Source organism: Cricetulus griseus, chromosome 3, assembly GCF_003668045.3.
Source record: "Cricetulus griseus strain 17A/GY chromosome 3, alternate assembly CriGri-PICRH-1.0, whole genome shotgun sequence".
In the NCBI taxonomy this organism is placed as follows: Eukaryota; Metazoa; Chordata; class Mammalia; order Rodentia; family Cricetidae; genus Cricetulus; species Cricetulus griseus.
Window position 1 is genome coordinate 135,741,681 of NC_048596.1, and position 18,236 is coordinate 135,759,916.

Consider the following 18,236-nt stretch of genomic DNA (forward strand, 5'->3'; position numbering starts at 1 on the left):
GAGATACTGAGGGCCCACACATTACTATTAGATTCTCTGTAGTTTTGACATTTAGCATGTGACTGTAAACAGTAAGATCATCTACTTGGCAAGGGGATTAATCACTTTCAGGTTAGGGAATTATGGAGTTATTCATCTTCTATAGAAAAGGGAGGAGGACTTTAGCGCTGGCCTACATAGATGGAGCTGGTCTGTGTTGTGGGAATACTTTCAACCAATAGTATACATGTACTTTCAAACCTTGGAGACAAGGGAAGCAGATGTTCAGCAAGCCTTAATTCCCTATTTATATTTTCCCTATAATGAGGCTAACAATCAGTTTACACTGGTGCGTCTGCATAAAATCAAAGAGAAGGGGTAGTAGTTGAATTTTGAGATGTCTTGCTTTGCAAGGATATTTGTAATATCTAGAGATATTTTTGAAAATTATTTTCCATTAAATAAACATTAATTTTACTTTAGACTTATTTTGAGTTCCTGTTCTACATTTAACTTTAACATCATATAGTGACTAGTATATAATGGGAGTTATAAACTAGTATTGTCCTCCAAATTTTTTTCTTTCAGTGAATTAGGTTTGTGTTTACCTAGGTTACAGATTGTCCTAAGCACATTAAATAATTTCATGAATTAGAATTTTTCTGAAAATTTATTCTTTATGTTTATTTTTAAAGTATATCAGTATATTAGTAATTCACATAATTATTGGATTCAAGAATTTAATCTTGCTACAGTTTCCAAGCCTCAAAATTTTTAACTTTTGATTTGAAGCTCTGTTTTGTAATAAAATGAACTTTAAACTTTAAATAAAGTCTGCACATAGACTGGGAACCTCATATGCCTTATCCTTTTATAGCATGAGTTTCCAAAAGGATGGTTCTTTATATGAGCCAGTTTCTATAATTGCTAAAACATAATGAAGTTATCTAACACATATGTGGCAAGATATACAGTTTTGAATCAATTTTGTAAGTAGATATAAATATTATTATTGTTTTTCTTACCATGAGCAAGCATTTCATACCTTATTGCCACCTTTCAAATACATAGCAATCATCAATCAGATATCAACTTTAAGTTCTATCATCCAAAAACATTACATCATTACAGGTCTGCAGCTTTTCCAAGTAACCACTATGGCTCTCTTGAGTTTTTTGAGGATGCATGTGTCTGAATTCCATCTGTTTACTCCAAAATTCACTGGCACAAAAAGTAGCATTTTAATGCATCTAATTCATTGCTATGGATGCCCTATTCTTGATGAATGGGCCTTCCTTTATGTATTTCTAAGAAAAGACAAATAGTAGGAATGTATGTCTAATCTCTGTTTAAAATTTTTATGTATTTAAAAATATTCTCATTAAATTTTGGCTAAACCTCCTATTCATCCCTCTTTGTTCTCTTTCATATAGATGACTTCTTTTGCATTGATGTTACTTCAATATATGTGTATGGGCATACACACACACACACACACACACACACACACACACACACACACACACACACCAACAAACTCACATACCCCCCTACATATCCTTTAGTAAGTCTGTATAATTTTCTTAAGTTTTATTTTTTCAGTTTCGACAATCTAGTATTGAGTTTGGTGTTTGTGCTTCCCTTGTTAGATAAAATTCCTCCTTTTCTTAAACATTTTAGATGAGTTTTATTGTCTTCAACATTTGTTTCTCGACATCAAATTAATGAATTATATCAGCATTTTGAGCATAGCTATAGAAACTTTCTTGTCAAAAGTTACCAGCAAAAGTCAATCTCACATCCAAATACTCTTCTTAATTTTCAAGTATATTTTTCAGGTAATTATTTGATATCATGTCCTCTCTTATTCTTCCTTTTTTGTCTGGATCCCCAGGAAAATTATATTTCTTCAACATCATGTAATAGCAGAAGAGGGACTGTAGAAACACACCATGGTAGCCACATCCACCAAAGAGAACCTAGAGGACATTCATCTATTATATTCTGTGACTGCTGTGGCTGCAGAACTTAGAAGCAATTGTATTTAATAGTGCCTCAGAGACTAATTTGTAATGTATATGATCTTTCATTGTTATTTAATATATAACTGCTGTTTGCTTTTGATCTGATTTTTCCATACTTGCATATTTTGTTATGTTTTTGAAGTTACAACATGATTTCATCTTTTCCCCTTTTCATTTCTTCTCTCCTAATACTACCATATAATATTCCTTATTCAGTTTGAAATCCATGGCTACTTTTTATTACTCTTACACACACACACACACACACACACACACACACACACACACACACACACACAAACACACACCACTCACACAGAAGCTGGCACACAAACAAAATATGCAAATTACAGAAATAAACTTCTACAATGTGTGTTATGTGAATGAAAATCCAATTTTCCTGTGGTATCCACTTGTCCTAGAACTTTTGAGAAACATTATACATTGAATATCTTTTGGAAATTTGTAAAAACATTTAAATGCTATTTTTGCCCCTCGAGTTATCTCAAATAGTTTTCAATTTATAGTAGCATGTGTGTGCCTTTGTGGGCAAATTACAGTAAGATTTAATACAGGATATGTGAATGCCTTTTTTCTCATTTTCACAACAATTACATTGATACCAGATTTATTGTGGTTGTGTTTAAAATTTAGAGCTACTTTGATCATTAAGACAGAGAAACGACACATTCGGGGACGTGAATGACCATTGCATCCACTATCCACATAATATGTGACTATTACAATTATAAATAATATCACTAATCTCCTCTTTGATTAATATTTCTTCATCAATACCATGCTTTCATCTATTTGTGCTACGAGGTTTGGTCATTTTTATCCTAATTCTTCCCCAAATTCTACTCTTCTGCTGAAATCATACATTCTAAGTCCAATTATTATCTATTTATTACTTTATATTTAAATAAATTGAGTACATCAGGCAAGATTACACAATATACATGTTGATGAATCTCCTGATCTTCCTGTGTCCTTCTCAGTTCTTTCTCAAATTCATGGCCACTTTATTATTGTCATTAATTACACACACACACACATCCACACCAATACAATATGCTGATTATCACTAATGTTCCTGGGTCATAAACATTGGGTGAGTATAAAGATTATTTTTATAATGTAGTTAGATTTTTATGTTTAATGAAAGGAGTGATAAGGTGTTCTGTGTTCCATGGGCTCACTAGCCAAAATATCTTTGCTGTTTTGCATTGCCAGGAATGACTTTCCTTTGTTAGGCAAGCCTTTTATAGCATTATGTAACTCCTATTTACTGACAAGGTATAAGAGCAATAGTTTGTCTTTAATGATATCTTGCCATGCTTGCCATTCAAACGCATAGTAACTGGGATGGACACATACATCATCAATTCCCTTCCCCCTTACCTGTTTTCCTAACACCTTACTGGTCTCAGAAAATTAGTTCTCTTACATCTGTCTTTGATTTAGTTCAAGTTCAAATTCTCATTGATTCTGTTCCAAAATGCAGGGATCTCAGTAGTAGGGAATTAAGTGTTACTTCTCAGAACCAACCAAATACAGTAGTGTTATTCTATTCTCTTATGGTGCTTTCTGGGATTACCTTTACCAATAACTCTAAATGAGTTTTCTCCATCTTTTCTCTAGATGTATTTTACAATATATATATACATATTCATTCCCCTGGTGAGTGTGTTATATCACCAAGTGTTTCATTTTAGTTAAATTTATTAACATGTATTAATACATCATAACTAATTTGTGGGTAAATATAAAATTATGATTCCCTTGTCATTTAAAAAATCCTGAGTGTTTTTGTTTCTCTTCAGATTACCCTTTGATTCCTCACAGATATGCTTTATAAAATTATCCAATCAATTATTACTAGTGTCATTCTGATTGTCCCCTTTAAATTTACAATATTAAAATATTTTATAAATTTTGGTCCGTGGAATAATGCACTGTTCTATAAAATCTCTTGATTCTATTAATTAAGTTGCAGAGCAGCCTGCCAGTGAAGGTAACAATGGCCGATAATTCTATTTTTCTCCAGGATTTCTCCAAATATTTATGTTTCCCAGAAACAATATTTGGTGCACTTAACTAATTTTCCATGAATTGTTTATGTAGTCTGTGAAAAGTGAAAATGGCTTTCCACACAGACAAGAGTATATAGGCCACACATTATGAAGGTATTGGACTCTATTTATGTATGTAGATAAATAAATATATTGTCCCTTGTTTGCAAAGGGAATCTGCTTAAATTCTTGAGTGGGAGTTCAAGAAATCTGTAGATGGATATAAGAAAACTATACTTTTCTTGAGAAGAACAATGATTCTAAGTTCTTTATTTTGGAAGAGAGTCAAATAAATGAAATACATTTTTACAAATATTAGAGATTACAACAAAAATGTTTACCTGTTTGTTTGTTGTTATAATAGATTTGGGGTCATGATATGTACAATAGTGTTTGTTGTAAGTTATATCACTAACACTTGGTCACCTAGACAATGACTATCTGTCATACAGTTGAAGATATATTTATAGTGTTATATGAGAAGGTTTGAAAGAGAACAGAGAAAGGAAATTGTTGTAATTAAGATATATTCTTAAAAATGAAATGAAAAGTTATAGGTCCCCAATATAAAACACATGTAGGCACACAAACGTGAACACAAACTTAAGTATACAAAAGCATACACATACCAATAATGCAGACACAAACACACACACACACACAGACACACACACACACACACACAGACACACACACACACACACACACACACACACACACACACAAAGATAAGTCAGAGTACTCAAAGTTAACAAAGAATTGTGTCATTAGGGATGGTAGAGGAATTTTAGATGAGGATATAGAGGTAAATTATTTTATTGTTTCAAATTCAAACAAGCCTGCTTCACCTGTCAATCTATGATTCCTTTCCCTCCCCTCCCACACCACCCCCCACCAGCCTTCCACCTGATGCTCCCCATGCTCCCCAGAAATGGAAAGGCCATCCATGGCAGATTCCCAAAGTATGTCCTATCATCCTCGGCAAGGCCTAGGCCTTCCCCCATGTGTCCATGCTGAAAGTGCATCCCTCCACATGGGACTGGTTCCCATAATCCTTTCTTACATCAGGGAAAATTACCAATATACTAACAGAATGAAGCCCCATAGTGTGCCGAGGTCTCCTCACTGACATCCACAATCATGGGTATTTTTTAGAATAAAAGGCACCACAGAATCAGTAGTAGAATTTGTATTCCATATGTTACCTACTACAAACCAGAACTGCACACACACACACACACACACACACACACACACACAGATTGATAGATGAGAGAGAGAGAGAGAGAGAGAGAGAGAGATTGATAGATGAGAGAGAGAGAGAGAGAGAGAGAGAGAGAGAGAGAGAGAGAGAGAGAGAGAGAGAGAGAAGGATGGAGGGAAAGAGAGAAAACACAGAGATACACACATCACTTGCATGCACACATACATACAAAGAAGGAGGAGATTTTTCAGTGTGAGTATAAGATAGTAATAGCAGGTTTGAGGGAGGATTTCAGGTTAGGCTATGGAGAATGGATCTTTGGAAACACACAATAGTTATACTTTTATATTGAGTAAATATTTTTAAGAAATAAATGTACCACAGGAGCAATAGAAAAGTTTATCCTCTGGCTGTCATTTCCATGAACATATGTGCCTATCTCATGTCAAACCTGCACATGCATAAACACACACACACACACACACACACACACACACACACACACACACACACACACAAACAGAGTGACATAGAGAGAGGCAGAGAGAGAGAAAGAGAGAGACACAGAGGTAGAAAATTGGAGAGAATGCTGTGTGTGTGTGTGTGTTTAGAATTTAAATTATTTTTTAATACACACTTAAATCATTCAATTACCATCATGACACTTTAGGACAATCCATTCTCACTGGGTATATCGGTTAACTGGAGTGAAACCACCATTTCTTTCTTTAATACCAGTATGTCTTTGTAGGGCAATGAGACATACATAAAGTTCTAATCAAGGCAATGGCTCATGCAGTAATCAAACACTGGGGTAAACTGACACAGGCAGGTTGCAAAGGATCTGACGAAATCAGAATGTCCCACATGAATTTGAAAGCCTCTGGGCTGTAGCCAATTGCTACAATTAATACATGCTCAGCTTCGAGGGTCCACTGGGTGGTTTTCTCTTTTGTTATATGCAATTGTATCACACATTAAATAACATTTTTATATGAAAATCTCCATCTATTCATTTAAAGTACAGTATAATATAATGAAGTACAGTACAAAAAATTAATGAAATGCAGTTACATATAATAAGAATAATGTTGAGAGACAAAAGCAAGTTACAGGTGGGGGGTGGGCTGGGGGTGAGGGAGGAAGTTTGGGGGTGAGGGTAGGGAGAGGGAGAAGGGACTTGAAATAAGCTTGTTCCCTAACTAGAACTAATAAAATAAAATAAAAAAGAATTATATTGACTATGTTTAACTTTGCAGGCTTTTGCACTTTTATAAAAGGAGTTACACATTAAATAACATTTTAACAAGATGTTTTCGTTTCAATTTTTCTGAATCTACTGCAACAGAGAGAGAGGTTGACAGGTAGATGAAACAGCAGCTTTTAATGGAAATCGCCCTAGTTACTGCTGTGTTTTGATTTCCATTACTAGGTTTAGCATCTCTCACTCTCTCTATTGATCCAAAGCTATTCTCTATATTATAGTACACAGCCAGTCAGAGGCAATGGCCACTCACATAAGTCTCCTCACACAGGGTTGGATTCCAGCTCTCAGCTGGTTCTAGTCTCTAACCAAGTCCTGAATGTACACTCTCCAGAGTGTTGTCTAAAGTTTACATTAAACTCAGGCCAGTAACACTGTACCTCAAATTATCAGACATCTTTCTTTACTTCATAATCTGATCCCAGGCTTGCATGTTTAATTCTCCTACTGCCCGGACCCAAAGGAAATTTTCTTTTCTTCAGCATTATTGCCAGGGTAAGAGCCTGTGGATACACCAAGGTCACCCATCTATTGAGAGCACAAAAAGAACTTCATCTCCTTTTCAATATAATCTATAACTGTGCAACTTACAAATTATTGTTTTTATTAATGCTTCAGAGATTAATTTTTAGCCAAATGGTCTTTGCATAAATTTTAAATTTAAATATCTCGATGTATGTATGATCTGTTTAATTTTATTTAAATATGTTTTTAAAATTAACAGTATAGTATGATTGCTTGAGTTTAATATTTCCTTTCTTCCTTCCAAATCCTCTCATTTACCCCTCGTTTTATGGTCTCTTTTTAATTGTTTGTTACTTTACTCTCATATTCCCTCTCTCTTCTCTCTGTCTCTCTCTCTCTCTCCCTCTCTCTAACTGTCTGTCTCTCTCTCAATCATGGAAAAACACACACTCCCAAATACATAAACAAAACAATCAATATATGTTATATAAGACAAAAATCTAATTTTACTGTATTATCCATTTATGTTATATTTGAGAAATATTTTACCTGGTATATCTTTTGGTAATTTATAAGGTGAGTTAAGCGATTATTAGTAAATGATAATTTTGAGTGATTTATTTATCTGGTATGATTTTGTAATTATACAAGTATGTGTGTGTGCGTGAGGGTGTGTGTGTATTGTTACATTTCAGTAAGTGTGAGGGGAATGCTCCTATCTTGTTTGTTCTTATTTTTCTTATTTTTCAGCACAGTTTCTTTGATACTGGATTACTCATGATCCTGTACAAATGTTATAATAATTATTCATTAGGTCAAATAACAACACACATGGAGTTCTGTAGGCCCACTGTACATAAACTCTACATTGCTTGTGAATACTGCATTCATAATATTGATACTACTTGTCTAGCAATTTGGGACTTTCTGTTTCTTATGTAGATTCTACTAATCATGTCAAAATGATTCTTTGTTTACATGTATAGGTTTTACTGTTTCTAACTATGTACTCTTAAATTTTGCCCTCTTATTGCATGATCCTGATGGAAGGTCTCACAAGCCTGCTCATGGTAATCTCAGACTCAGGCATGGATGAAATAATTCTCCGCAACTTCTGAGAAGGCTTCATTGAAGACATACTCACCATATCTACCCTGTGGTATTGTAAGTCTTGATTTGTTTGTATTTTTCATATTCGATTACTAATTATTTCATTAACTGTGGAGTTTTTTAAAGAGGGTGACAGCAAGAGATCAAAGCAAAAGAGTAAGGAAGAGAGAGAGGGCAGGTGAGCAAGAGAGACAAGTGAGTAAGAGAGAGAAGAGAAAGCAAAGAGCAAAAGAGAGAGAGTAAGTGGGCAGGGGTCTGACTTTCAAAGGGGTCCTTAACAGCGTCTTTAGACTTAGTTCCCATGGAACTCTGGGCTGAAGAGGGAAATTCCTGAGTGGATTTTGCCAGGTAACAGGGACAGGCCAATTGTAATGCCTTAATCTTTCATTCCCACCTTCACTTATTATCAAAACGGTAGTGTGTTAGACATGGCAGGTTAGGGATTAAGGACATAGAGTTCTTAAGACTGCTTCCTGCTGAGGAACTCTGCCACTTAGACATGGCAAGATGTTTGCAGAGCAAAGGACAATTTATTTTTAGGAATTTTTTTCTTAGATCCTGATACTTGAGAGGAGGATTTAAGATGAGTGAGTGGTTCCCGAGGAGTCCCAAGATGAAGGATGGGAATCAGGACCAGGGAAAGATTGAATAATATCTGGATTGAATCTGACCTGTTTGGGTGGGTTCAGTTCAGCTTCCTGGAACTTATAGGAGTCCTTAGAGTTTGTGAGAACATAAGTACAAGATATATTAGCAGGATATTTATGTTAGATTTGACTTGGCTGAAAGCATTGACTTTTTAAAATTACAGATATTATTTAAGACAATGAAAAGCATCTTAATCTTGACATTGTACTGATGGTCGTACAGTCGTATTTTAGATCTTTATTGACTAGAACAGTAGCATGAGAAACGAGAAATCTGGAACATATTATTTTTAAAGACTCAAACCACTTTATCATTAGTTAAGACATTTATTCTTAGGCCTTCATAATTTTAATTTATATATCTAACTTTACTATGTTAGGCCTTCCATTCCAGACCTTCATAACTTGCATTTAACCAGCTTGTGTAGACCTTTCCGTTTTCAGACCTTTGGAACTTACATTCCCCGACCTTATACTTTCCTATTATCACATAGATAGACCTTAAAATACCTGTTCCTAAAATCCGATTTGTTTTAAGCTGGCAATACTACCAGTCATCAAAAGTATCAGAATTCTTGAGAAAGAAAATATTTTACTTGAGTTAATGATTAAAGAATAACAGAGACTTGTCAGAGGCTGCATGGACAGCCACTCCCAAGGTTCCCCATGGTTGTGGGCTGCAGGACATTTGAATTCTTGCTGATAGCATCTGACAGGATTGCAGCGAAGTGGCAGATGAGTAAGTTTTTGGTTCTGAGAGACGGGTCCCTCTGTCTCCTGGTGCAATGGAAGAGACCACGGGAAGTGCCTTCCAGGGATTCCTCATCAAAAATGTTGTTCTTTTGTAAAAGTTTTAAAATTAGAAAAATTGAGAAAGAAACCGTGAGACGAAAACTTGCACCATGGAACATGATCTGTAGGGTATATTAACCATAGAGTTTTGTTACCAGGCAGGACAGTGAGAGTTGGGAGAGAGAAATGGAAGAACAGGGCAGAGCAGAGTTGAAGAGAGATGACACGGCAGAGTGGAGACAGCAAATTGCAAAAATGTCAGCTACTATTTTTTGCATGTCACATTTCATTTTTATGTTTTATTCATAGGCATGTCTGATGACCACATTGTGTCTGGTTCTTAATATTTCTGTAAAATCATGTGATGTTATTCCTTTTTTGTTTTTGTTGTTGTTGTTTTTTGTTTGTTTTTCAAGACAGTGTTCCTCTGTGTGGCTTTGGAGCCCATCCTGGCACTTGCTCTGTAGTCCAAGATGGCCTCTAACTCACAGAGATCCACCTGCCTCTGCCTCTTGAGTGCTGGGATTAAAGGCGTGTGCCACCAACGCCCATCCCCTATGTGATGTTATTTCCAGGAAGACGATGTTTATGTTTTGGGTTTTTTTTTTTTTTTTTGCCATTGAAACACATAGTGCTCATTTTCTCCAGTAACTATGCGGAGGTCAATGTCCAGTACATGTTATGCAAAGTGGTATCTGTTTGCACCATTCTTTATGACATTTGGGAAAGTACAGAACCTTTTACTATCCTCAGAATTTCCTTATATAAATTCATATATTTCCAGTTCTATACAAGACCTGAACTGCTGAGTTTCTTCTTCTTGGGTTTTTCCTAATTAAGATGTTTACATACAATTATATAAATTTTAACCCCAAATTTCATTAATCACCACTTCTTCTCAAACTTTATTTTCTAATTCTCTTTGCCACATTATTTTCTATTACAAAAAAATATTAGAGTTTAATACAAGACAAGGGTATTTTTATAATAGCCACATCATTTTTTTCTAAAACTCTTACTGAGCACTCACAGCCACTTACAAATTCATTAACTCCTAATTGGTCATTATTGTAACATATACACATACAAACACACATATGTACATACCCTGCCAAGTCCATTTGTTTTCATGTGCTCTACAATATTCTGTGGATGTAAATGCAAAAATGACAATGCAGTTTGATATAATGTTTAATGAATGTGCTGGTAATGGTCTCTAATTAGACTTTCTCACTAGCCCTTTGATGTTTTGTGATTTAAAATATTAAGCATGATTTACCTCTTTATTAGCAAGACTTGAGTGTAATTATGTAAATATTAGTTATTGATAAGATATATGAGTCTGTAGTCTACCTTTAATGAAATCTAACCATGCTGGTCATAGTATACAAAGGTATAGTAACTAATTTGAAAATTGAATACCTCTGTTTTTTAACATATTTCCTAATGCCTTCCTGCTTCCTGAAAGCTAATCTGCAGGTCTCAGGTTTTTATGTAGTTCCTGTTCCAATATCTATAGATCCTTAACAAAATTCAGCATTTCAGCATTGGGATCTAACTTCCACTTCTTGGAAGCAACCAACAGCAGTAGAAATGGACTATATTCTTAGTAGTCTCCTGGACTCCCTTGTCAACACTTTGAAAGGTGTTTCTCCTGACCATTTGCTTTTCTTTTCTTTTTAAAATTATTTTTATTTAACTTGAAAGCAATCTTGTTTTACATACTAATCCCAGTTCTGTCTTCCTGCTATCCTCCCATTCTCCCCCAACATGTGTCCATCACAACCCCATCCACTCCTCAGGGAGGGTGCAGCCTCCCCTTGGGGATTATAAAATCTGTCATAAAATTTGGGACAGCACAGAGGCCCTCCCTCCCCCCTGTATCTAGGCAGAGAGGGCATTGCTCCATAGGGAATGTGTTCCAACAATTCCTGTTCATGCACTAGGGATAAATCTGGTTTCCACTGCCAGCATGCCCATAGACTGCCCAAGTACCCCTATTGACACCCAATTTCAGGGACCCAGGTTCGGTTTTATGTTGGTTCCCCAGCTTTCAGTCTGGAGTCCATGATCTCCCATTTGTTCAGGTCATCTTTTTCTGTGAGTTTGCCCAGCATGGTTTTGGCCACTTTGCTCATCACTCCTCTCTCTTTACAACGGGAATCCAGGAATTTGTCTCAGTGTTTAGCTGTGGATCTCTGCTTCTGCTTCTATCAGCAACTGTTTGAAGACTCTAGGATTGCATTTAAGGTAGTCATCAGTCTCATTATACAGGAAGAACTTTTAATGTAGCCTCTCAACTCTTGCTTAGATTAGTTTTGGGATCATCCTTGTGGACCGCGGGACATTTCCCTAGTTCCAGATTTCTCCTTAAATGTATAATGGCTCTCTCTTCTGGAATCTCTTTTCTTGCTTTCATTCTGCATTCTTCCCTTGTGTCTATCTTCCTGATCCCTCATTTCACCGTATTCCTGTGGTATCCACATGTTCTAAAGCTGTAGAGAATCCTTTCACATATATGCTTTTTGGCATTTGTTAGATGAGTTAAATGATAATGATTATATTAATTTTTACCTAAAAACTTATCCCCCCAAAATTTGTATTTGTGTGTGGGTATGTGTGGCACATTGTACATTTCAGTATGTTTTTCAAACAAGCCATGTAATTGGAATTCAGTGATTTTGTTACCATTTTTAGTATAATTTTGTGTATACCAGATTTACCCTGGTTTTGTATATATTTTATAGTTAAGTTGATAATTAGGACAAAGGAATGGCACATGATGGAACCTGAAGGCCCACTTCTTCCAATATGTACATTACTTGTGAATATTGATTTGTAATAATATTAATATAATTTATCTATTAATTTGATATTTTAATCTTCATTCATTTTGATCTTCCTGATCACATAGAATGAGTTACTCTTTAAGCATATATATATATATATATATATATATATATATATATATATTCTTAGACATGTTCTTTTTTCTTCTATGACATTGACACATGACCTCATCATCCTGTTCATGATGGTCTCAACTCAGGAACTCAGGACATCCTTCTCTGACTTCTCCTGAGAAGCTTTCTCTGAAAACACAGACACCACAACTACCTGCTTGTATTGTAATTTTAGTGTCTTTCTTCCCTTTATATTTCACTATAAGTTTCAGGTGTTTAAAACTCAATGAATTTTTTTATGTTTTTGTGCATTAAAAATTTTATTGCCAGATATAACCCCCCTCTGTCATCTCTCAGAAAAGAGCAAGCCTCCCAGGGACATCAAACAAACATGGCATAATATACTCACCATATTTTAACTACATGCATTTGTACATGTCTTACTATTTCTATGGAAATCACATGATACTCTTTCCACCTATAAGTAGCTTTTAATTCTTGCCAAAGAAACACCTAATGCTCATTTTCTCCAAAAATGTCACCAAGCACAGTGTTCTAAATGTCCTGTGAAATGCTTTCTACTTGTAACTCTTGGGAAAGCACTCTACATTTTAGGAATCTAGGTATTAGAATTTAGAATTAGATTTAGAATTTAGAATTAGAATTTAGAATTAGAATTAGAACTTCAATTTAATATTATGAAATTCCAGCTGTATACCTGACCTGGTTTTTTGAGTCTTTTCTCATCATAGATACATACTTAGATGACTTTTGCTGTTTTTCTTTATGAGGCATGGATTTTTTTTTCCAGTTAGGCAAGCCTTGGATGATATATTAGGATGATAAAAGTTATTGACAAGATGTAAGGCCACTGGTACATCTTTAATATCTTCCAATGTGTATCATTTAATCACCATAATGGGTTGGACTTTTATCACTTTCCTCTCTTAGTGTCTCTTCTACCAACATCATGGTCTCTGAAATCTAGTCCTCAGATATACAGTTTAACATTTCCAAGTCAAATTCTCATTGATGGAGATCTAAGATTCAGTTATATCTGCAAAGGGGATTTACATTTCCCTTCTTGGAAGAAACCAAATCTTGTAGTAGAGTCTTGGGAGCCTCCCCCTTACAAACAACTTCGTGTACTGGTGGGAGTACTCCCTAAGCATTTTTAATTGCATTTCAATACATTCAAATGTATTTATATGCATCATATCTTTTATGGAGGTAAATATAAAATAAGAGAATCCTGATCATTTTATCATCCTTTTTGTTTCTATTTTTTTCAGGTTTATTTCTTGAGTCCCTACCAAACTTATTTGCAGAAATAACTATTCAAGAATCATTTATGTAGATCCAATCGAACTTTAAATTAGAATAGTAAGATATTTTATAGTTTTTGGTCACTGGAATTTTGCAGTCTAATAAAAAAGGATTTCATTTTACTGAATAAGGGCAAATCCAGTCTTTTAGATATGGCTGAATGTGGACTGAATATTTTACTTTTCCAACTGGCATTTCTCCAAATATCTGTTTTTCACAGAAGTATCTTCAGGCATATAACTAATTCACTACAACTTGTTTTATGCAAGCTTATCAAAAGTTAAATGGGTTTGCTGATAGTCTTGTGTATATAGGACAGAGATTATGAAGTCAGAGACCTGAGTCTGTGCACCTATATAAAACCTATAGCACCTCCTGGGAAAAGGCATTCTGATGAAAACATTTTGTGGGAGTAGAAGCAAAGTATAGATGAAAACACCAAAGCTGTACTTTTCTTTGGGAAGAACAAGGATTTTGTTCTTGGTATAGGATAGATGTAGGGAGAAATGCTGAGCACAGCAGTAAGTGGGCATGGACAGAGTCACCTATGCCAACCCCCAAGTGGGAGTTGTCAGCATTCCCCCCATGACCTGACACCATCTAAGTGGAACAAATGGAGTCAGAACTAGATTGATAACAGATGGTTTATTAGGAAAGTACTTCTCAACTTAGCCACCGACCAGGTTTACACCAAATACATGCTTGTCCGTTCAGATAGGCATGAGAGAGAAAAGATGTCCAGATGTGTGCCTCTCTTATATTTAAAGCCTTGTTACATCATTCCCACCATGTGACAGTGCGTCTAGTAAGCAGCATTTTTGCCAGCCTCAAAGTTGGCATGGTCATCATTTCCCTCTTGAGAAAGAGACAATAAATTGAAGGTAATTTGCACACATTATCATTTTATTACTGAGTAGAATTTCAGCCCTTTTGTTTGTCTTTGTAAGAGAATAGGAGTGTCGTGGTAGAGGCATGGACAATAGAGATTGTAGTGCAATATAGCACTAAGTTGCGGTCACCAAAACAATTGAAGTGAGTTTAGAAATCACAGAATAACAGTTTTCTCTCCTTGGTGACAAGTATGCTTCATACATGTATGGCTGATTTCTACCTGGGAAGCCATATCAGTGACGTAAGTATCAATAAGCAGCTGCAGAGGAAACATGGGTCCTGATGTGTTTACAGAGAACTGTCTCTCATGATGACTTTCAGCCCTGAGAGATACTTCAGATAATTCTTAAAAGAACTATAGCAAAAACTGTGTGAGGTTGACAATTAAATAAGATATATATATATATATATATATATATATATATATATATATATATAATGTTTTGTTAGATTAGAATAAATAAAATATATGCAAACTTCAGTTAGTATTATTTATAGGTAGGGAGATCAAAAGATTAAGAGCCATATTTAGAGCAATAATGCAGAGCAGCATCTGGCATCCCCAAAGCTGGAACCAGATGGAGTCATGAAGCAGTAAGTTCAAGTGTTTGTGGTAATGATCATCAAAGATTATTCAACACTGAAATATCTGGAATTACAGAAAAACTTACACATGACCTATTGTTAATTAGTATTTAGTGGCATATATTTAATCATATGTAATTAAACAAAACTGCTGAATGCTTCAGCATTTGTGTATTCCTCATTTAGAGCCTGCATGCATGTGTATCTGTATCTCATCTGGTTAAGTTATATTTTTCCAGTATTCTTTGTTTTACCTCATATGAAAGAAAATGTTTTACTCTTTTGAGCATTCCTACAGACACTTATTTGTCTACAGTCCACATGAAACTCCAGCTGGCATCCATGTACCTCAAATATTCAGAAGTATATTCTTCAGTTGTTTATTTGAGAACAGGACTCCTGTTACTCTTTTCTACTTCCTGAACCCTTAGGAAATTTTCATTTTCTCCAGCATCATGTGGCAGATTAGGAGCCGTAGAAACACACCAAGTCAGTTCCTATGCAAAAGGGTGCATATAGGAAATTTATCTCCTTTTGCATAGATAAATTTAAAAGGCAATAAAACTTTTAACCACACATCATACAATATTTGAAACAAGTAATAAGAGTACCCTCCTGGCTGTATACATCCAGACATATACATCCAGAGTATGTTTTCCTTCACCCCCGGGTATCTAGCAACTTAATCAACTTCAAAATCCAGACTATCTGTCATGCTTCATGTACAAGTGTTATTTTAGTATTGATTTGTAATATTTATTTTTAATTGAACTTTTTATCTATTTTACATCACAAACATAATTTTGCTCCTTCTTCTCCTCTAATTCCCCATATCCTCCCACCAATCCAACCCTCCCCTGTTTCTGTTCTGAAAGAGATAGGGCTCCATTGGTTATCAACAACGGTTGGCATATCAAATTCATTAAGACTAAGAACCTCTGCTTGTATTAATGTTGGACAAGGCTTGGGGAATCTCTGACCTAGGCCCTCTATATGTGTATGACCATTTTCTTGATTGATCTAACTGTGGGATTCCTGGTAGTGGACCAAGGCCTGTCTCTAAGCCTCTCCCTGTCTTCCAGGAACCTGTTTCTCATTCTGGGTTGCCTTGCCCAGCCTTAATACAAGGGGATTAATGTTTCTAAATACATATATAGTTTTCATACATTTATATGAGCTTGTGTCATATTCATCCAAATTATCCTATCTCATTCTACTCTCCTGTTAAAACTGTACTTTCCAAGTCACTTTGCCACACTATCTGCCTTTTAGTTAAAATTACAACTATGTAATACATTACTTGTCATTTAAATAAGTTCCACCTCAGTATTTCTCAAACTCCTACTGTGAACACATCACTCGGTCTATAATTTATTAACACCTCATAAATAATTATTGTTATATCTATACACATAATACAAATTAAATATTGATAATATATACTATAACCCAATGAATCCATTTGTTTTTTCTAGATCTCAAATATGCAGTGGAAAGACTGACAAAAAATGGTAATACAGTTAGATATTATAATGTTTTATTGAAGTGGTTTTAAGGTCTCTAACTTCTGTGAACCATGAGTCCTGTGTTTTTTTATGATTTATAATATTAAGTATGATTTATCTCTTTAGGAGGACTTTGGTTATGTTATGGAGATATTAGTTATTAATAAGTTATCTGAACCTCTAGTGTACATTTAGTGAGATCTAGCCGTGGTAGTCTGTAATTCAAAGGTACCATAACTAAATTGATTAATTGAATACCTTTCTTCCTTGAAAGATTTCCTAATTCATTTCTGGTTTCTGCAGGTTTCATGGATTTATGAGTACCTGTTCAAATTTATATAGATCTATAACAATAACTCAGCAATTGGGACTTAACTTCTGCTTCTTGGAAGTAGTAAAGAACAGTGATGATAGACTATACTCTTAGTAAACTCCTGAATCTCTCACTTCAAAATGTTCCTCAGTAAATCCCCATTTATCATTTATCTTGGGTCTATTGAAATCATTACAAGCTTGCCTTCACTCACCAACTATTTGAACGAAGATTCTCCTGACTCTTTCAGATGTTCTTAGGTAGCTGTGATCCCTAGTTGGCCAACTATCTTCCAAAGTGTGTTTTATTCCTGTAAACTATGCCTGAAAATCGTATGAATTGGATAATTTGGAGTGAATTTAAAGTAATAATTTTTTCATTTTTGCCAATGTTTATTGTCTCTACTTATTTACTTTGAAAATTTACTTCTTGAATCCTTGCAGAACTCCTTTGCAGAAATGAAAATTTTAATTTTATTTTGTAATTCTCAAATTCGTCTTTTAAATTTTGAGTGGTATATTATTTTATACTCTGTCATCAGTACGCTTTTCCTTTTGATGTTTAAAAAAATTTGGTTCTCAGTCTGGCTGTCGTGGTACATATCTTTAATCCCAACACTCAGGAGCAGGGGCAGGCAGATCTATCTGAGTTTGTGGCCAGACAAGTCTACAATGTGATTTCCAGGACAGGCTTCAAAGCTATACAAAGAAACCCTGTCTTGACACTCACCCCCCCAAATAAATAAACCCACTTTGATTCTCCTGATTGAGCTACTTTTTTATTTAGTTATATCAGGACCTGTTAGATATTTTGATATTACTAAATTTTTTGTCTACTATTATGCGTTGGTTGCTGTTATAACTTTGTTTGGATTGATGATCTCTAAGAGATATTATACTGGAAAATGGAGTTAACAGATGAAGAGGTTAAAAAGATAGGTGGTGGTATATTGCAGCTCAAGGGGCATTTATGCAATCTGACACTTCTTGTTCTAGGCTTCCTTCTTTTTCCTTACGTCTTTGGCAAATATTGTTCCTGAAAAGTCCTGTATTTGTGCCACCATAAATGTTTGTTCATTTTTTTGGTAATTACAAAATATATTTTCATTCTGTCGTTTCTTTCTCCATCTTTTTTTTTATTTTCATTAATGGTA

The 18,236-nt window shown here is 34.9% G+C and overlaps 1 long non-coding RNA gene across 2 annotated transcripts in view; it reads left to right on the forward strand.

The window, feature by feature from the left end:
- Window positions 1–18,236, forward strand: part of LOC113834799 — a 44,290-nt gene that overhangs the window by 7,759 nt on the left and 18,295 nt on the right. The window contains exons 2-3 of one of the 2 annotated variants that reach the window (XR_004769175.1): window positions 1,874–2,053; window positions 8,062–8,175. This is a non-coding gene — a long non-coding RNA (uncharacterized LOC113834799). The remainder of the gene's footprint in view (window positions 1–1,873; window positions 2,054–8,061; window positions 8,176–18,236) is intronic. The other variant, XR_004769174.1, reaches the window with a different exon arrangement.